The sequence below is a fragment of the Lepus europaeus genome, chromosome 9 (genome assembly GCF_033115175.1).
Source record: "Lepus europaeus isolate LE1 chromosome 9, mLepTim1.pri, whole genome shotgun sequence".
NCBI lineage: Eukaryota > Metazoa > Chordata > Mammalia > Lagomorpha > Leporidae > Lepus > Lepus europaeus.
Genome location: NC_084835.1, coordinates 6,347,417 through 6,364,979, shown reverse-complemented (window position 1 = coordinate 6,364,979; position 17,563 = coordinate 6,347,417).

Sequence of the window (17,563 nt, the reverse complement as noted above, 5' to 3'; positions counted from 1 at the left end):
CCTTAAATATCCTGCAAGTGTGTGATCTCCATCGTTGTGGAATTTTCTGTGTACAGCGACATAATGAAGTTTGTTTAACTGAGACCGTATTTGGAGGCAGTTAGCCTTCTGACTTGTCTCCATCACACTCCACGCTTGCGTAGAAACAGCTGTAGAGATATCAGCGGGGACACTGAGCGGAAGGCAAGTGTCTTCTTTCTTAACGCTTCTCGCTCCTTGACCCAAACTTTGTTCTAGAAGCGGTGGGCGCCTTTCTCTCTGTCTGCTGTAGAGAGTGTGTTTGTTGTACCGCGTATTGTCTGTCTGTCTTTTTTTTTTTTTTTTTGACAGGCAGAGTTAGGCAGTGAGAGAGAGACAGACAGAAAGGTCTTCCTTCCGTTGGTTCACCCCCCAAATGGCCACTACGGCTGGAGCTGCGCTGATCTGCAGCCAGGAGCCAGGTGTTTCCTCCTGGTCTCCCATGCGGGTGCAGGGCCCAAGCACTTGGGCCATCCTCCACTGCACTCCCGGGCCACAGCAGAGAGCTGGCCTGGAAGAGGAGCAACTGGTACCAGAACCTGGAGCCCACGTGGGATGTTGGCACCACAGGCAGAGGATTAACCAAGTGAACCACGGCACCAGCCCCTGGCATGTTGTCTTAAAAACACTTGGATGTGTAGAATGACATCCATGACACTTGTTTGCCTCTGCTGGTCCCAGCAAGGGTACATGCTTGCTGTACATGTTGCATGGCTTTGTGATACTCCGTGTCTCCGTCTTCATCCTCATCTGGGAATGTCAGTGGCTCCTGTGCCCGTGGCTTCTGATTGGTTCTGTTTCTAAGGATCCCAGCCCGATACGGAAGGGGAGGGAGGAAGGAGAGACTGTGCTTGGTGCCCTGACTCCCTCCTCTCTGGCCCTGGGGACAGGGTCCCTGGGCCTCCCCGGGGTGCCCCGCTCTGCACACCTCTCTTTGCTGCCCGTCTCTCCTCTTGCTCTTTTGTCACCTGGCATCAGGAGCTGCCCTCGTGTCCATCCAGGTGCCTGCCCTGTTCCTTGGGTTTGCCGTGGGACTGTCCTGGAGTGTGGCGTCTGGCTCTGCTCGCGGGCCTCACTGACGTGCGTCTGTCATCTGTTGGGACTCGCGGCAGGCTGCAGGGTTGGCTGACCATCACTGGCGGGATTCAGGAGAGATGCAAGGTGGCCAGGGCTTTAACAGGAAGTGGTCTCTCTTATGCCGCGTAAGTCTCAGCTGGATTCACATCCAACAGGGACTGAGGCTTGAACAAAGAGGGGTGTTTCCTGAAGTGTCTTTAGCGGCTTTGTGCCCCGTATGTGGCTGCACACGTTGTCCATTGTATGTCTTCATGCTACAGGGTGCCCGGGAATTGATACAAAACTGGACAGGGGTACCTAGCTACTCATAATGTCTAACTCGTTTCCCGTAATACACCTAATATTTCCTCCCCACACACTCTGAACTGTGTGCTGTCTGGCCTTGGCTAGTGCCGTCACCATGTGCTGGGAGGCAGAAGCTGGACTGGTGACAGGCAGGTGGACAGTGGTCACGTTCCAGCCCCAGGATAAGTGAAGTTGTTGCTGTTGTTTTCTCTTTCGGAGAGGCCTCTACCGCAGTTTGATGAGGTTTAGGCCAAGAGATGACAGCCCTGTCTCTCCAGACTCCTCCGACTCCCCCTGCTGGAAGGATAAAGAGTGGTGAGGGTTCATGACCAGGGATTTTTCTAGAAAGGTGATACCTCTGCCAACGGGTCACCCCTAGCGCTTGACTCGGTCACCAGGGACAGAGCCTCCAGCGTGGCCTTTCCTGTGTGTGGCGGGAACACGTTGGCAAGCACTCTGGGCTCACAGCCCAGCCCTGCTCCTGGCTGCTGTAGGACCCTGCGTGCTCTGTGGGCCCCGGATAGAATATTGCTTCCGAGCGTCTTTGAGCATAGTTCTGGGTGAGTTTGGTGTCAGAGGACTCATGAGTGGATCTCCGTCCCCAGCCCGAGGGCCAGCAGCCATTGCATTGAGGTTCTGAGTGGAACAGGGAGGCAGGGGAAGGGGGCATCGTCCCTGTCACTGCCTGCTTGGCCGCGTGAGCTGGGGTGTTGGCCTCCTGCTGTGACACTGGGTGGTGCTCCATCATCTCCCCTGATTCTCCGGCTCTTGGGCTGTGACGAGAATTCCAGCTCTCTTGGGTCTCCAGGTTGCGGTCAGCAGGTCTTCGGGAGATTTCTCAGCTCTCGTCGTTGCACAAGACAGTTCTTGACAACCAACAAATGTGGGTTCTGGTTGTCCGGAGAGCTCAAGGCTCAGAGTCCTTTTCTGAACAAGGGGCACATGACTGCACTGCCCCTGCGGCGGGTGTGAGTCTCTTCTTGTTCGTGTTCTCATGTGCGGGGGGATTGCACGCAATGGGACACCTCGTGGGAGAAGCCGGGGGCACGCAGAGTGGCAGGTGCAGAAGTGGCACGCGTTGTCTCCCTTACTCCCCACCGGGCGAGTTCCTGCAGCTGGCGAAGGAGAGCAGTCAGATGTGTTTCTTGGTTGGGTGCAGGACTGCACAGCTGGGAGTGTCCGTGCTGACTGCTCCCATGCGTGGTGTTGTGTGAAGGTTCTTGGAGCCCAGGAAGGACTTGGTGAGTGTGGGGGAGAAGTGTTTGTAGCTCAGGGCTTGGGCCTCCTCCCTGATGCCCCTGAAGGCTGGGGGCATAGTTTGTGCCTGGGTGTGTCCTGCAACGTAGAACGTATGGAGTCCTCGTTCTGCATTGCACAGTTCTGGAATGTTCTTAGCTACCTACCTGGGGCTCCGCCTACCTCAACTTCCATTCATTTCTCAACCTCAGTGCTATTGTCATTTGGTGCTGGATCAAGGAAGATTGTCCTGTCCACTGCTGGATGTTGAGTGACATCCTTGCTGCTGCCCACAGCTTGCTAATAGCACCTCTACACTCCTCAACCACGCCTGAGCTGTGGTGGCAGCCACAGGGTGTCCAGACCTGACCCATGCCGTCTTGGGGAGGAGTCATTCCCAATTGGGAACCTTTATTCTAACTTAACTTCTGTGTATCTTTCCACCATCCCGTGTGGAGCATGGTTTTGGCCAAGTTCACTACTGTGGCCATTTGCACCTGGACACCTATCAGTTAGCCAGGGCTTTGTGAATGGAGTGCAAAGCCCCCAGGAAATGACTGACAGGTCACACGTTCCAGGCACGCTGTGGGGAGCAGGGCGAAATCAGGCTTCTGGTATTGCAGCCCACGATCTCAGGGGGATTTCATGTCATTTTAGTTGTAAATGACTTTAGCCACTCAACATAGCTGTTTTAAACAATAATTATTTGAGAAGCCAAGTGACAGAGAGAGAGAGGGGGGGGGGGAGGATCTTCTGTCCACTGGTTTACTCTCCCAATGGCTGCAACAGCCAGGACTGTGCCAGGCTGGACTTGCATCTTGGCACATGGGTCCTAGGGCCCAAGCACTTGGGCCATCTTCTGCTGTCTTTCCAGGTACATTAACAGGGAGCTGGACTGGAGGCAGAGTAACTGGGAGTGAAACTGGCGCTCTGATACGGGATGCTGGTGTTGCAGTCGGCGCTTAACCTGCTGCACCACACCGCAAGCCCTGACTCAGCACCTCTTTGATTTTCACTGTTCTTGGGGTCAGAACTGACTCTTGAGAGCCCTGCTAGGAAGTGCATATGAGAACCGTAACCCTAAGTGTATAGGATGAGGCCAGGCACAAAGCAGAAGTTTGCATTAGGGTTGTGCCCTGGGAGGAAGGGTGTGCCTGTGTGCACGTGTGTGTGTGCGCGCGCATGTATAAACCCAGCGGACAGTTGTAACCGAAGCATGGAGGCAGCCCGCTGGCCGATTCCCTCTCCCCGGGGAAGGTTTCAGCCTTTTGCTTAAGGCGCTCAATCACTTGGAAGAAACCGCATTGGAGAGGGCAGGGTGCCTTCCCCACAGCCTCCTGATTGCAATGTTGATCCGTCCAAATAACACCATCACAGAATCATCTGGAATAGCTTGACCAAACGTGTGTTTACCTTGGCCTGGCCACAGCAGCACACAAGATTGACAGCAGCTGAGGGCTCAGGCACTGAGCACAAGCCCTGGGCTGGTGAGAGGGGGCAGGGGCCAAACCCAATTCCAGTCACTGATGGTGAGACCAAGCACGCTTGGGGGTGGGCTCAGCCCCGCACCCCAGTCTCCTGGCTCAGATTCTCTCTCCTGTTGAGCTCCCCTGGGGAGCCTTTGAAAGGCAGCCTCTGCCGTGTTTGCAGCTGCACCTGGAGCCGCCTCCTTGCAGCCCCATTCCCTCTTTTTTCCTTAACATTAGCTGCGGGAGCTGCCTTGTTTATTAGTGCGGTAGATTTTTTAGTGACATCGCACTTCTTCTTTTCTTAGAAACCAGTTGGTAGCAGTGAGAACGTTTTCCTTGTCCCCTTGGAAAAAATAGGCATCAAAGACAGTGTTTTTCTCAACACAGGAGAATCCGGAGGAGGGGAGAAGAGCAGATGTTTCAGGCTGGGTAATTTATAGTGAATCACACAACAGTGCGTTCCAGTGGCCAACAGAAATTAACTCAGTATTTCATGTAAGGGCAGAGAGTTCAAGTCCAAGGTGGTCCCAGGTCTGAGACTGAAACTGTAACCATAAAATCTTCCTTGGTGAGCTTATTGCCCTTGCTTTTGTTTGTTTATTTTATTTTATAAAGAAATCTTGGGCAATTTGTAGGTTGTTTCGTTCCCCCACACTCAGGTTAGGATTCTCAGGGCCATTCCATCCTTCGAACATTTCCTAGTTGTAAAAACAAAAACAAAAATATTCCATTGATTGAGATGGGTGGTTCCAAGCGCTGTTCTAGAATCTTGCTAGCTGGTGAGAAACTCTCCAGTGTTGTCAGTGCTCCACCGGGGGAAGCCACAGGCAGAAGCGTGGAGCACTGGGGAGGGAGTGAAGCTGTCGGAGGGCAGGGCAACAGAGAGTGACCAGAGGACTATGGAGGGGAGGCCATGGCAAGGTCACGGCCAGGTCATGGGAGCAGTGGTGGGGAGGTCATGGCCAGGTCATGGGGGCAGTGGTGGGGAGGTCATGGCAAGGTTGTGAGAGCAGTGGTTGGGAGGCCATGGCAAGGTCACAGCCAGGTCATGGCAAGACCGTGGCAAGGTCGTGGGAGCAGTGGTGGGGAGGTCACGGCCAGGTCATGGTAAGGCCATGGCAGGGTCGTGGGAGCAGTGGTTGGCAAGGCCATGGCAAGGGTGATGCTCTTCCTGTTTCCCCGGGGCTGCTGCACTGGGGTTTGGCTGTTCTGTGTCGCTTGCTCGGCACACTCACCTTTGCCTGGGTCCTGGTGTCTCGTGGTTTCCCACTAAAGCCCTGGTGTTTTCTCTGCCTTCAGCTTTTGCTCCTCTCTCTGGCTGACTGTGCCCTTCAGCCTTGGGTCAAACCGTCATATCCTCTAGGTGCCTCCCCGTCACTCTCAGTTGCAGGAGTGGCTGTGTGTGCTCCGTCACACTGTTCCCGTTTGATTGGCCTTGTGTTTTTCTGCTGGGTTATTTCCTGTCCCTTCCATCGTGTCTACAGCCGCGCCTTGCCAACAGTGAGCTCTCACTCGCTCGGTGTGTTGAATAAGTAAAAATGAGTGGGTGAATGAGTGAGCAGGTAGTTGAATGAGTAGCGAACAGAATGCCAGCATGGTTGTAGGTCCATCTTCCAGTCTCAGGGGCTTGATAGAGGCCAGGTTTGTTTTCCATGAATGAAAGTCCCAGGATCGATGGTGGGTGTCAGTGAGGAAACGAGGGGAGACTCTCTGCTCCGTGGAGCCCGTCAGGGACCCAGGATGGCAGTGGTGCTGCGACCTTCATTGTGTGGATTCCACAGGCGTTGGCTCTGGCTCAGCAGAGGTGAGACGAGGAGCAGGGTGGCACTGTTCATAGCAGCGTGGTGTCTCCTGATGCCGTCTGGTTTACTGCGTGCTCTCCTTAGAGACACTTGGAAAACCCAGGGCTATGCACATGCGTACGTGGGACTTACACACTCTCAAAACGAGTCAGTTGACCAACAAGCAACTTGTCTTTGGACATGATGATCATCTTTCATCATCCGCCCATTCTCATCCCCAGTGACACCCTCACAGGTATCTCCAAGCGGGTGTTACCCCAGGATGTGGGTGAGACTCGAGGAATGACCTTGAAGAGGTGGTGAGGTCCTGGAGACGTAGACCCCACCCCCTCCAGAATGAGTCGGTTACCGTGGCGGCAGGTGTCACACAGCCCCCTTCGTGTCTCTCTCACACTCCTCTCCTGAGTGCGTCTGCTGGGTCCTGTGCTTTCGCCATGGATGGAGGCTGCAGGGGGCTCTCATCAGAAATGGACGAGATGCTGGCGCACACTCTCAGACCTCCAGAGTCGCGAGCAGTATGAGCCTTTGTCCTTTAGAAATGTCCCAACCTCAGTGGCTGTTACAGCAACAGAGAATGGAGCAGGGCAGCCTCCCCATGGAGATCTTTCCACAGCTGTTCGCTTAGTGGGCTCCACGCTGGCAGTGGTGACATGCAGAAGGGAGACGAGGTTGTGCCTGCTGGGGCTACACAGCGCAGCAACCTTTCCTCTACCCCGTGGGCCGTGCTCACATCAGCTAAGCCACCTGTAATTAACTCAGTGAACAGTACTGAAGAGAACCAAGCACGTGCCAGATGCCAAGCTGGGGATCAGAGACTCACAAGTAAGCCAGAGTTTGTCTCAGCTCTCAAGCTTCCCAGTCTATCAGGTCACCATAAAGAGGGTGAGCAGCTGAGCTTGTGTTGCTAGACGGTGCTCACACACGTAGCAGGCTGCACGACCTCCCCCCGCCACCTCGGGAGAGCGAGAAAAACAGCACTTCGACCTCATGAAATGGGAGCAACTCAGAAGTGGCCCAGGCATCTGATTTTTTATGGTTTTTTGGGGGGGAAGCCGGTAAAGAGCCGACCCCCTTGTGTTCTCATTCAGCCCCACTCCCCATCGTGCTCTGAGCAGTGGGAGCACTGCTCGTGGTGCCAAGCAGATGGTGAGAGGACCCCAGAAATAACTGCTCTTCTACTCCAGGAGGTAGCTGCTCCCAGGATCCCCCGAAGCGCGTCTCAGATAGGGCGCTCATGCTGCGTATGCGTTCCAAGGCAGTTATATATTTTTGGCAGTTGTATGTCTCTTTAGAGCTCTCACGCACCCAGCGTGGCATCGGGAAGCCGGTTCAGCATCCTTCCTTGCTGTCTGAGCGCTGTGCGTCCTGGGACTGCATGGTGAGGGCTGGAGCCTCTGCACAGGGCAGTGCTTCCCGGCTCGCAGGATCCATCGTGAAGCGACAGGTCTGAGAGGGGCGCTTGTCAGGAGGCTGCGATTCCAAAATCAAATCACCACCGAGTTCAGCTCATTAAAAAGAGATGGGAGGCCGTAAAATGGCTTGTGACAATGCAGTAATTAACAGCGGCCAGCACCTGTGCGTGTCGCATTTGAGTGATGGACAGCCATCTCCCACACATCATCGTGAAACCCAAGTTACAAAGACATCGAATATCGCTGTTCTTGTACTTTGGCGTCATGGCCGGACACTTTCCCCATTGTGGCTTTCAGATAACGTTACCAGTCAGTTTTCTGTTGGCAGAGCAAGACACTGGAGGCTCGGTACCTTATAAAGAAGCGGTACCTTGTTAAGTAGCACACGGTTTTGGACCCCAGTGTCTCAGGGTAGGGTGCTGGCACCTACTTGGCTCTGGTGAGGGACTTGCGGCTGCATCACGACACGGCGATGACAGGTTGGTGCGAACAGGCAGGCAGGAGGGAGAGACCATGTGAGGAGACAGGAAGCGGTGGAGAGAAGCAGCACGGCCCACCTTGCTTTGTGACCCCCATCCTTGACAGGTCTATGCCAGGCTCAATTCTTTTTGAGGGCGAAATCCCCATGACTGAATCACTCTATGCTTAGGCTCCACCTATTCAAGGCCCCACCCCTTCAACACTGGGAACCACATTTACAATGCCTGAAGGCAAACCATCGTGAATAACGAGACTGGGTGGGTGGTTGCTTTTTTACTGATTAAATGACCCTGTGAAATTGGTTATCTCTTTGTAAATCCTCCCGTTCCTTACTCTTCTTTTCTTCTTCTTTTTTTTATCCTAAAACCTAGAATTGACCTAGGAGCGTAGGAGGAAGACCCTGCTGTTTGCATTGCTAGAATAACTGAGGTAGTGGGTAGTTTGGGACGTGAGCCACCTGAGATTCCTACTTGGGACACTGCTCAACTGGAAAGGAAGTGATACCATGCCTTTGCGTGCCAACTGCATGGTCAGAATGATTCTGGTTCCTGCTCCTGGGAACTTATTCTACCACGTTCTTTCCTCTTTGGCCATGCGGTATTTCCAGTCCTGCTTCCTAGTGGGCAGTGTTCCAAATAATACCGTGGCGCTGTGTTTTTTTTTTTTTTTTTGCAAAAATGCATTGGGATAGACCATGGGCTGGGGGAGGCTCGTGGGCTGCCGCTGGAGAGCACACACAGCACGTGGCTGGAAGGCTGCGGGCAGTCAGGTGCTGTGGCCGAAGCTCTTGCAGACCCCCGCCCTCCGCCCTCCAGGGTTTTCCCATCGTGGGGTGGGGGGCGCTCTGCCCAGCTCTTGCCTCCAGCCAGAGCAGTGCACTCTTCCATCCGTTTAGATTATGGGGTTCCCGCAATGTTGCTTGAACAAAGGCTTTCTCAACTTGTACGTTTTGCAAGGTTTGGTTACGCGACTTTGCCTTAACATTCGGGAGCTGAGGCCAGCAGAAGTTGCCTTCCCCTAGCCAGGGTGTTCAGTAATTGTCCAAGTGGGGACTTCTGCCCCCACCAGCCACTCTGTCTCAGCTCTGACCGTGCTGTGTGGGCACTGGGCTATTAACCTTCCCATCACAGGAAGGACTGCCGTCTCTTCTTCTTTTCTTGTCTCTGTTTTTCTTCTTGCAAAACAACAGCCACTGGGTGCAGGAGTATTTGTGAGTAGAAATCACAGCTCAGGAGATTGTTTCTCATTTCTCTGAGTTCTAGAACTAGCGTCTTACGGCGGCTTTTGAGTCTGTGTCCCATGACCGTGTCCCCGTGTAGGGTGGGGCTAACACAGAACGCACAACACTGTGATTTTCCCGAAGCCGGCGATGGCTGGGGCTGGTTTTACTGCTGCCTATAGATCCACATAGGCAGTCTGTTTCCCTGAAGTCTCTGTTTGCCTCAAGTACCAAATTGAATTTTATATTAAATAGAAACATCTCTGATGCTTTGGCCCTGATGGACGCGGTGGTCCTGCGTTTGCCCAGCTGCTTAGCACGGATGCCTGGAGTTGGGGAGCAGAGGTTTGTCTGCTTCACCCGCCCATGTCTGCTCTGCCAGGGGCCGAGGGAGGGGCTCCTGTGTCAAGTGGGGGGCTCCTCCGGTGAGAGCCCTGGCTCTCCCCATGCAGGCGCAGCCTCCAGCAGGACTGCAGCCCACCGCACTGTGTCCACTATGGGAATTTTCGCTAAGCCTTCAGGGAGGGGAAAAGTCCAGGCCAATATTCCATTTGTGCCTCTTCGTCTGACTGCTGTGTAATGAAACCTCAAATGTAGGTCCTTTGCGAGGGGACAGAAGGCTGCGCTCCGGTACAGTAAATATTCCTCCGGAACTTTGGGATCATGGCTCTGCACACTGCTTATCTGGAGGGGGAGGGGCCGTACGCAGCACCGTGGAGCAGTCTCTTCCAAATCAGCTTCAATAAATCTCTTCTGTCTTGTCCAAAGACCATTAATTTCGGTGTGCAAACTTAGAATAGTGCCTCCTGCTTATTCTTGGGCACCAAGTTTGATTTTATTTTAAAGATTTATTTATTTGAAAGGCAGAGAGGCAAAGGCAGAGAGAGAGATATTCTATCTGCTGGCTCACTCCCTAGATGGCTGCAACAACCAGAGCTGGACCGATCTGAAGCCAGGAGCCAGGAGCTTCTTCCAGGTCTCCCACGCGGGTGCAGGGGTCCAAGCTCTTGGGCCATCTTCTACTGCTTCCCAGGACATAGTAGAGAGCTGGATCCTAAGTGGAGCAGCTGAGACTCGAACCGGCACCCATATGGGATGCCAGCACTGCAGGCAGTGGCTTTACCCGCTACGCCGCAGTGTTGGCCCTGAGTTTGATTTTTAGATTCATCTGATTATAGAGTTTTGTTGTTTTTGTTGTGAAATATCATTTGGCATAATCCACTTAGCAGACTGTGTATTAGCTAACACGTTAGAGCTGTGTTGATGGCATTGCAGCATGTTTGGACATGTATGTGTATGTGTGTGTATTTAATGTGTGTATGTAGTAGCATATATAGTGTCTATACATGTTTGTGTACACGTATATAGTTCATGTGTGCACACATGTGGAGTGTGTATGTGTAATGTATGTGGTTGTCTGTAATTTACGTGTTTTCTCACTGAATCAGGTTTTGTTTTGCTGCATGATTTTAATAATTTATTTGTTTTAAGAGAATAGTCTCACGTAGGGGTACTGACAGGCCTGTGAGAGAAACTTTGAATGTTTTCTTGATGGCTTTTTACATGGCTGATTGTTATTCTGACTTTTAGTTAAGGAAGAATTACAACAGCATTATAGAATGTACTGCAAGCAGAGGGGAAATTGTCGCCTGAGTGTCCGGATGACTGGTGAAAGAGTATTAGGGAGTTTGCATTTTCTCCCTGGCTTAACTCCGGGAGCCGTGGAGTCCTGAGTCTCCCAGGGCCAGGGAACCGGTGAGCCAGGAGCACCTCGGCCCCCACCTGCTTGGCTGGCCGGGGATGCACAGGACTGCCTGGGTGGATGGACGGGGTTTAGAGAGGAGAGGTGAACCGGTATCTGATGGGCGGGTAGGGCCCATCTGCAAGCAGACAGAGGCTGCCAGAGCTGGCACGCGGGGTCCCTGGAGGAGACGGGCAGGAGCTGGGGTCAGGAGGAGATGGGCAGGAGCTGGGGTCGGGAGGAGACGTTGGGAGCACACTGTAGTGTCTGTGGGGCCCCAAGGCCTGACTTGGGGGCGGGGAGGCGGCTCTGAGGCCTCCAGCAGCAGTGCCCGTTAGAACTGAGACTCACTGGGCTCGATGCCACAAGCCTGCTGGAGTAGCTCCCTCCCAGCTATGTCCAGAGAGGGCTCCTGGTCTCTGTCCTGCTGTGTGATGGCATCTGCCATGCTGTGACCCAGCCGGGGGATCTGGGAACACAGGTGTGGTACTCCCAAACCACTGTGCTGCGATAGCAACAGGAGGTGGTCTAGCAGATTTGAGGAGGGAATGGAAGGAGGCCAGCCTGGGTTTCAGGAGGAATCAGAGGCTTTGGCACAAACATGCCTGAGCCCGAAAGACCCTTCTGGGACCGGAAGTGACCGGCAAGTCATTGGGACTGAGCCATCCTTGAGGTCACTCCTACCCTGGCAGCCGCAGGAATCCTGCAGAGGGCAGCAGTGGACATTCCTGGAACAGATAAAGCCTGCTCACATTCTGGCCCAGGGCTCCCCCAGGGAGGGCCCTTTCCAACTCCCTGGGGGTCCCAAGGGTGCTAGGGTCAAGTAGCCCAGCAGGGGGCAGGCTCGGAGAAGAGAGTGGATGTTGAGATGTCTGTATTCGGAGGAGATTCCTGTCGCTAGGGGCTAAGTAAAGATTTCTAACAACCAAGATAATAACAGTTACTTATTATTCTGGGGGAGAGCCTGCTGCGTTGGGCTCAGTTTTATAGCGCAATAATGCGGGTTTGTTGTCCTAAGAACTTAATAATTAAAAAGAGGCACTCGTTTCCCATTGAATCGGAATGAACGTTTGCGGTCTTATTAGTCTTGCCGGTTATAACTGTTAAGCACTCCTCCCCCCTCTTCCCTTGAACCTGAGGAACATTCCCAGTGCCTCTCTGTGGAGCAGCTCCTTTAATGGCTGCAGTGCATCAAGATGTTCTGTACAGATTATCGCTGGGGAGCATTGTTGAATCAAAAAAGAAAGGAGAAGAGGCCCAAAGACTGGAAATGAAGCCTGTGCCTGTTGGCGTGGAATTACACGGTCAGATTGGATGCACAGTGCGTGAGAATCCTTGGTTTACACCGTGTCCCTGTTGGGCAAGCGGGCAGGTGGCTGAAGGAGTGAGTTAGAGTAGTCTGTATTTCCCTAAGTGAAGTTTCAAGAGGGACAGTGGAACAGGACTGTAGAGAAGAATGAGCCATGAGTGGGGTTGGTTTTTGGCAGAAGAATGGTGCATAGAGATTGATTTATAGAACACACATGGTTGCATACACATGTGTGTTTACACATGGAGGATTTGTGTTTTAAAGCTTTATTTATTTGAAAGGCAAACAGAGAGAGAGAGAGAGAGAGAGAGATTCTTCCATCTGCTGGTTCACTCCCCAAATGCCTGCAACAGCCAGGGCTGGGCCAGGCTGATGCCCACACTCCGTCTAGGTCTCCCACGTGAGTAGCAGGATCCCAAGCCCTTGAGCCTTCATCTCCTGCTGCCTGCCCAGCTCTGCACAGGCAAGAGACTGGGATGGGAATTGGAGCTGGGACTCAAACCTGGGTGCTCCAGTCTGGGACACAGGTACCCCAAGCAGTGTTTTGGCAGCTGCACCCAATGCCTACCCCTTGCCGTTTCACACATAAGGGATTTTCATCACAGTCGCTCATGAGAAGCTGGGTATCTGTTGTCATAGAGATTTGTGTTAAGTCACGATAAAATCCATCTACGAGACCGGTGCTGCGGCTCAATAGGCTAATCCTCCACCTTGCGGTGCCGGCACCCCAGGTTCTAGTCCCGGTCGGGGTGCCGGATTCTGTCCCAGTTGCCCCTCTTCCAGACCAGCTCTCTGCTGTGCCAGGGAGTGCAGTGGAGGATGGCCCAAGTGCTTGGGCCCTGCACCCCATGGGAGACCAGGAGAAGCACCTGGCTCCTGCCATCGGATCAGCGCGGTGCGCCAGCCGCAGCGGCCATTGGAGGGTGAACCAACGGCAAAGGAAGACCTTTCTCTCTGTCTCTCTCTCTCACTGTCCACTCTGCCTGTCAAAAAAACAAAACAAACAAACAAACCCATCTACGTGTGGGAATCGCAGCAGTGCGGTGCTGCCGGCGTGGTGCGGTTGCCATGCGGGAACTGCTTTTGTTGGCTGCAGTGTGCAGCGGGCCCCGGGGCAGTCATCTCGATTCCATCGTCATCTAGTTTTGCACACAGGCACAGAGTCCATCGTTGGAACCATCAGTCACAGTGCAGGAAATGCTACCGGCATCCATTATGAACTCCACAGTTGATTAGGTCTCTTGATTAAATAGTGGTGCTGCAGACAGGAACGCAGGAGCTGGGCCTCCCACAGCAGCGGGGAGAATTCCCAGCCCCGAGTGTCCAGGGAGTTCAGAAAAGAGCGTGCAAGACAGAAGTGAGGGCAGGCGGCTCACCAGCGCTTGGTGCTCCTGCAGCAGCACTCAGGGGGCCGATCCGGATGGCTGGAGGCACCTTTCTCCGCCTCCCCCCGGGGAGGGGCTGTGAATGGGGCACTTGGATTCTTTGCTTTCTCTTTTCCCCATCAAGTGGAGTAGGCAGGGGACAACCTTAGCTGTCATCAGAAAAGTAAAACCCTATGTTTAAAAAAAGCCACAGTGTCTGATGCCAATGATACCTGAACGCTGACATTAACCAAATGCCAGCTTCTTGGACAGAGGCATAGAAATAGTGCTGGAATGTTCTGTCGTGTGTTTTTTTCTCCCCCACCTCTTTTTTTTTTTTTTCTTTTTCAACATCAATTTCCCTGAGAGATTGGAAAAACAGAAGCAGGCGAGCCGATGGCATTTTGATTGCAGGCCAGCTTGGAAAGGCATTGTGGAAATTTCTGGTTAACAAACTTAAAAGAAAAACAAGTCTGTCACCTTGATCTGTGATTTTTTTCTTTAGAGAAGAGGTAAAACTTCTGTTGCTGCTTTTAGCAATTGAAATTTCCGTGAGTGGTTTTTGGAAATGGTTCTGTGTCTCGTTGGCAGCTGAGAAACCTGCTTTGCCAGGGGGAATCATTTATTAATAATATTGCTTTCCTCTTGGGACTGATCTGAAAAACATTGGACTAGCTGCTCCTGGGTTTCATTGGTCCCCAGTGTGCTTCTCCATTCTCACCGGGAGGGGGCGCCCCCCTCTGCATGCCTAGCACGCAGTGGTCCTTCCCTACCAATGGAATCAGCAACTGTGTTTTTTTTTTTTTTTTTTTTTTTCTTTCCTTCTGGTGAATGCATTTCTGATATCATGCGTATAAGGGGTCTTCATGGAAAACTGCATGAATTTCATTTTTCTTTTTGCTTCAACCAGTTTTATAGCCCGTTTTAAGTACCCCCAAATGTCATATTCCCAGCCGCTCTCAGCTTCTTATACAATGGTTTATCAAGTTCTTTGAGGGTGGAACTTAGCATTGTGTAGGCTAATGGCACATTTAGTGAATGTTGATGAGGACGTTGATGGATGGAGGGAAGGAAGGAACAGTAGTTGGTGGTATGGATGGTGGGTGGGTGGATGGTGGGACGGATGGTGGGTGGGTGGGCCGACAGCTGGTGGGACGGATGGTGGGTGGGTGGGTGGATGGTGGGACGGATGGTGGATGGGTGGGCCGACAGCTGGTGGGACGGATGGTGGATGGGTGGGCCGACAGCTGGTGGGACGGATGGTGGGTGGGTGGGTGGATGGTGGGACGGATGGTGGATGGGTGGGCCGACAGCTGGTGGGACGGATGGTGGGTGGGTGGGTGGATGGTGGGACAGATGGTGGATGGGTGGGCCGACAGCTGTTGGGACGGATGGTGGGTGAGTGGGTCGATAGCTGGTGGGATGGATGCATGGACAGATGGGTCAGTGAAGGATAAAGATACTTGTGTATTTCATAATATTTGACATTAATTAGAGATATTTCACTATTTTTTAAAGATTTCTTTATTTGAGAGGCAGAATTAGAGAGGGATAGACACAGAGAGAGGTCTTCCATCCATTTGTTCACTCTCCAATTGGTTGCAACAGTTGGAACTCTGCCGGTCCAAAGCCAGGAGCCAGGAGCTTCTTCCAGGTCTCCCACATGGGTGCAGGGGCCCAAGGACTTGGGCCATCTTCTACTGCTTTCCCAGGCCATAGCAGAGAGTTGATTGGAAGTGGAGCAGCCAAGACTTGAACTGGTGCCCATATGGGATGCTGGCACTGCAGGTGGATGCTTAGCCCACTGTGCCACAGCACCGGCCCCTATTTCGCTATCTTTCTACACCTTGAGAATAGTTTAATGAGTAATAGTATTGTTTAAAATACAGTATTTTTCTTTGTTCTTTATCATTTTCCCTTGATCTTACCTTCTGTTTTTTTCTCCGAACTCAGGCATAATATTCACCACAGCTTCACACACAGACCGATTAGAAGGGAGTTAGAGGAGCAGTTTTGTTTTAAACTTAGTACTTTTTGTTTTTAGCACATCTTGAGATGTCCCATAAAATTTTTGTGAGACTGCATTGATACATTGTAACAAAACAAGGCAGGAGTCTTTCGCTTTCTTCTTTCTGTCTGGTCCTCATTGTCCTTCCTGCTTAGGCTAGAGGGTTGAAAAATTAAGTTTTCTCATTTTATCTAAAGTATGCTTTTAATAGAAAAAATGAGAGGGTAGTTAAAATTTATCCCTGAAACCAATGAAATAAAAATGATCTATCTCCCAGCCAGCTCTCTAAGTGCACTTGTGGATTAAATGGACTATCTTGAAAACAGGACACTAAACTTGATGCTGTTTCCCTCTTCACCTTTAAATGCAATATCAATTGTGGCTTCCGTGGCTCTTTAATGTCCTCCGTTGCTCTGAAAGCCACTTGTGAAAACGACTTCCCCTAACTCACTGTCGGCAAGGCTTGGTTTGCATGGGTGTGCGTGTGGATGTCTTTTCCTAGGTGTTGTCTGTCTCGCACTTTATTAAAAGTGTGATATAAAGTGTGTATCGATATGTGCAGCTGACAGTAAAAGTACATGAGTGCTCTTACGTTTTAGGGACAAGAAACGGGGGAACTAAATTGGGAGACGAAGCAAGAGGAGGCTGAGGTTTTCTGGATCATTGCCTTAGTGAATTCTGTCACCTGTGCAGCTCATGACCGCTGTGGCCCTGGGGCGGGGCGGAACAATGTTAGACTGAGTTGCCTTAACAAATAAGCCCTGGTGTGGCACTGTGTGTGGCAACAGCAGAGGCACATGTCCCCCTCTGGCAACCTCTTCTGACTTGTTAACTGTGGTATCCAGAAGTTGTTATTTCTAGCACACCATGGTGGGAAGAGAGCTGGAAGGAGTATATGGGGTCTCACGTGCCTCAGTCAGATGGGACATGTGCCACGTCCACCTGCACTGTCCATGTCGACCCGCACTGTCCATGTCCATGTTCACTGTCAAGTGTTAGCCCTTGGTTCAAAGCCTGAGCCCTCGGTTCTTCTTCTTCTTCTTCTTCTTCTTCTTCTTTTTTTTTTTTTTTTTTTTACAGGCAGAGTGGACAGTGAGAGAGAGAGAGAGACAGAGAGAAAGGGCTTCCTTTACCGTTGTTTTGCCCTCCAATGGCCGCTGTGGCCAGCACACTGCGCTCATCCGAAGCCAGGAGCCAGGTGCTTCTCCTGGGTTCAGGGCCCAAGCACTTGGGCCATCCTCCACTGCCTTCCTGGGACACAGCAGAGAGCTGGCCTGGAAGAGGGGCAACCGGGGCAGAATCTGATGCCCTGACCGGGACTAGAACCTGGGGTGCTGGCGCTGCAAGGCAGAGGATTAGCTCATTGAGCCATGGCACCGGCTGAGCCCTCGGTTCTAAGAAGGCTGGGAATGCAAGGGTACCCCTGGGTTATTTGAAGCAGACGAGTTGTCTGTGCCATGTTTACATTCAGGGGTTCATATCACAGTCATGGTTCAGTTTGTGACTCTGATCTCCACCTGAGAACTTGGAGATGCCTGTCTGTCTGCTCTCTTAGTCTCTGGGTACAATGACATTTTGTAACAACCGACTCTTGCTGGAAGGGAGAGCTGTCCTCCTCCTCCTAGGTTTTCTGCCCCTGGCACACATCACCCACCCTGAGGAGGGCAGGGAGGATTCATCATCAGTAGCTCTCAATCTTTTCTTCTCAGAAATCAGCCTATGTGTGTGGGTTTTGTCTGGGGCTCTTTTAATCTTTTTTCCAGATCTCCCAAAGATTACAAAGATTTGTGGCAATGGAAGTCTTGTTCTGCAGGGTAGAGAGCGAAAGGACTGGTGCGGGAACTTCTTGATTTAGGAACAGTGAAAAGCTGATAATCCCAAAATAATGATTGTTCACAGGGCTGTGATCAACAAATATATGATCCACCCAGCTGTCCATCTGTCCGTCTGTCCATCCATCCATGCATCTATCCACTTATCTGTCAGTTCATTCATCACCAATCCTTCTATCTCACCCACCACACATCCACCCAGCCCCTTCCTCCCACCCATCCACTCACCCACCCACAAATCCATCTGTCTGTCCCCCTCATTTACCCACCAGTCCATCCATCCACCCACCCACCAACCTACCCATCCATCC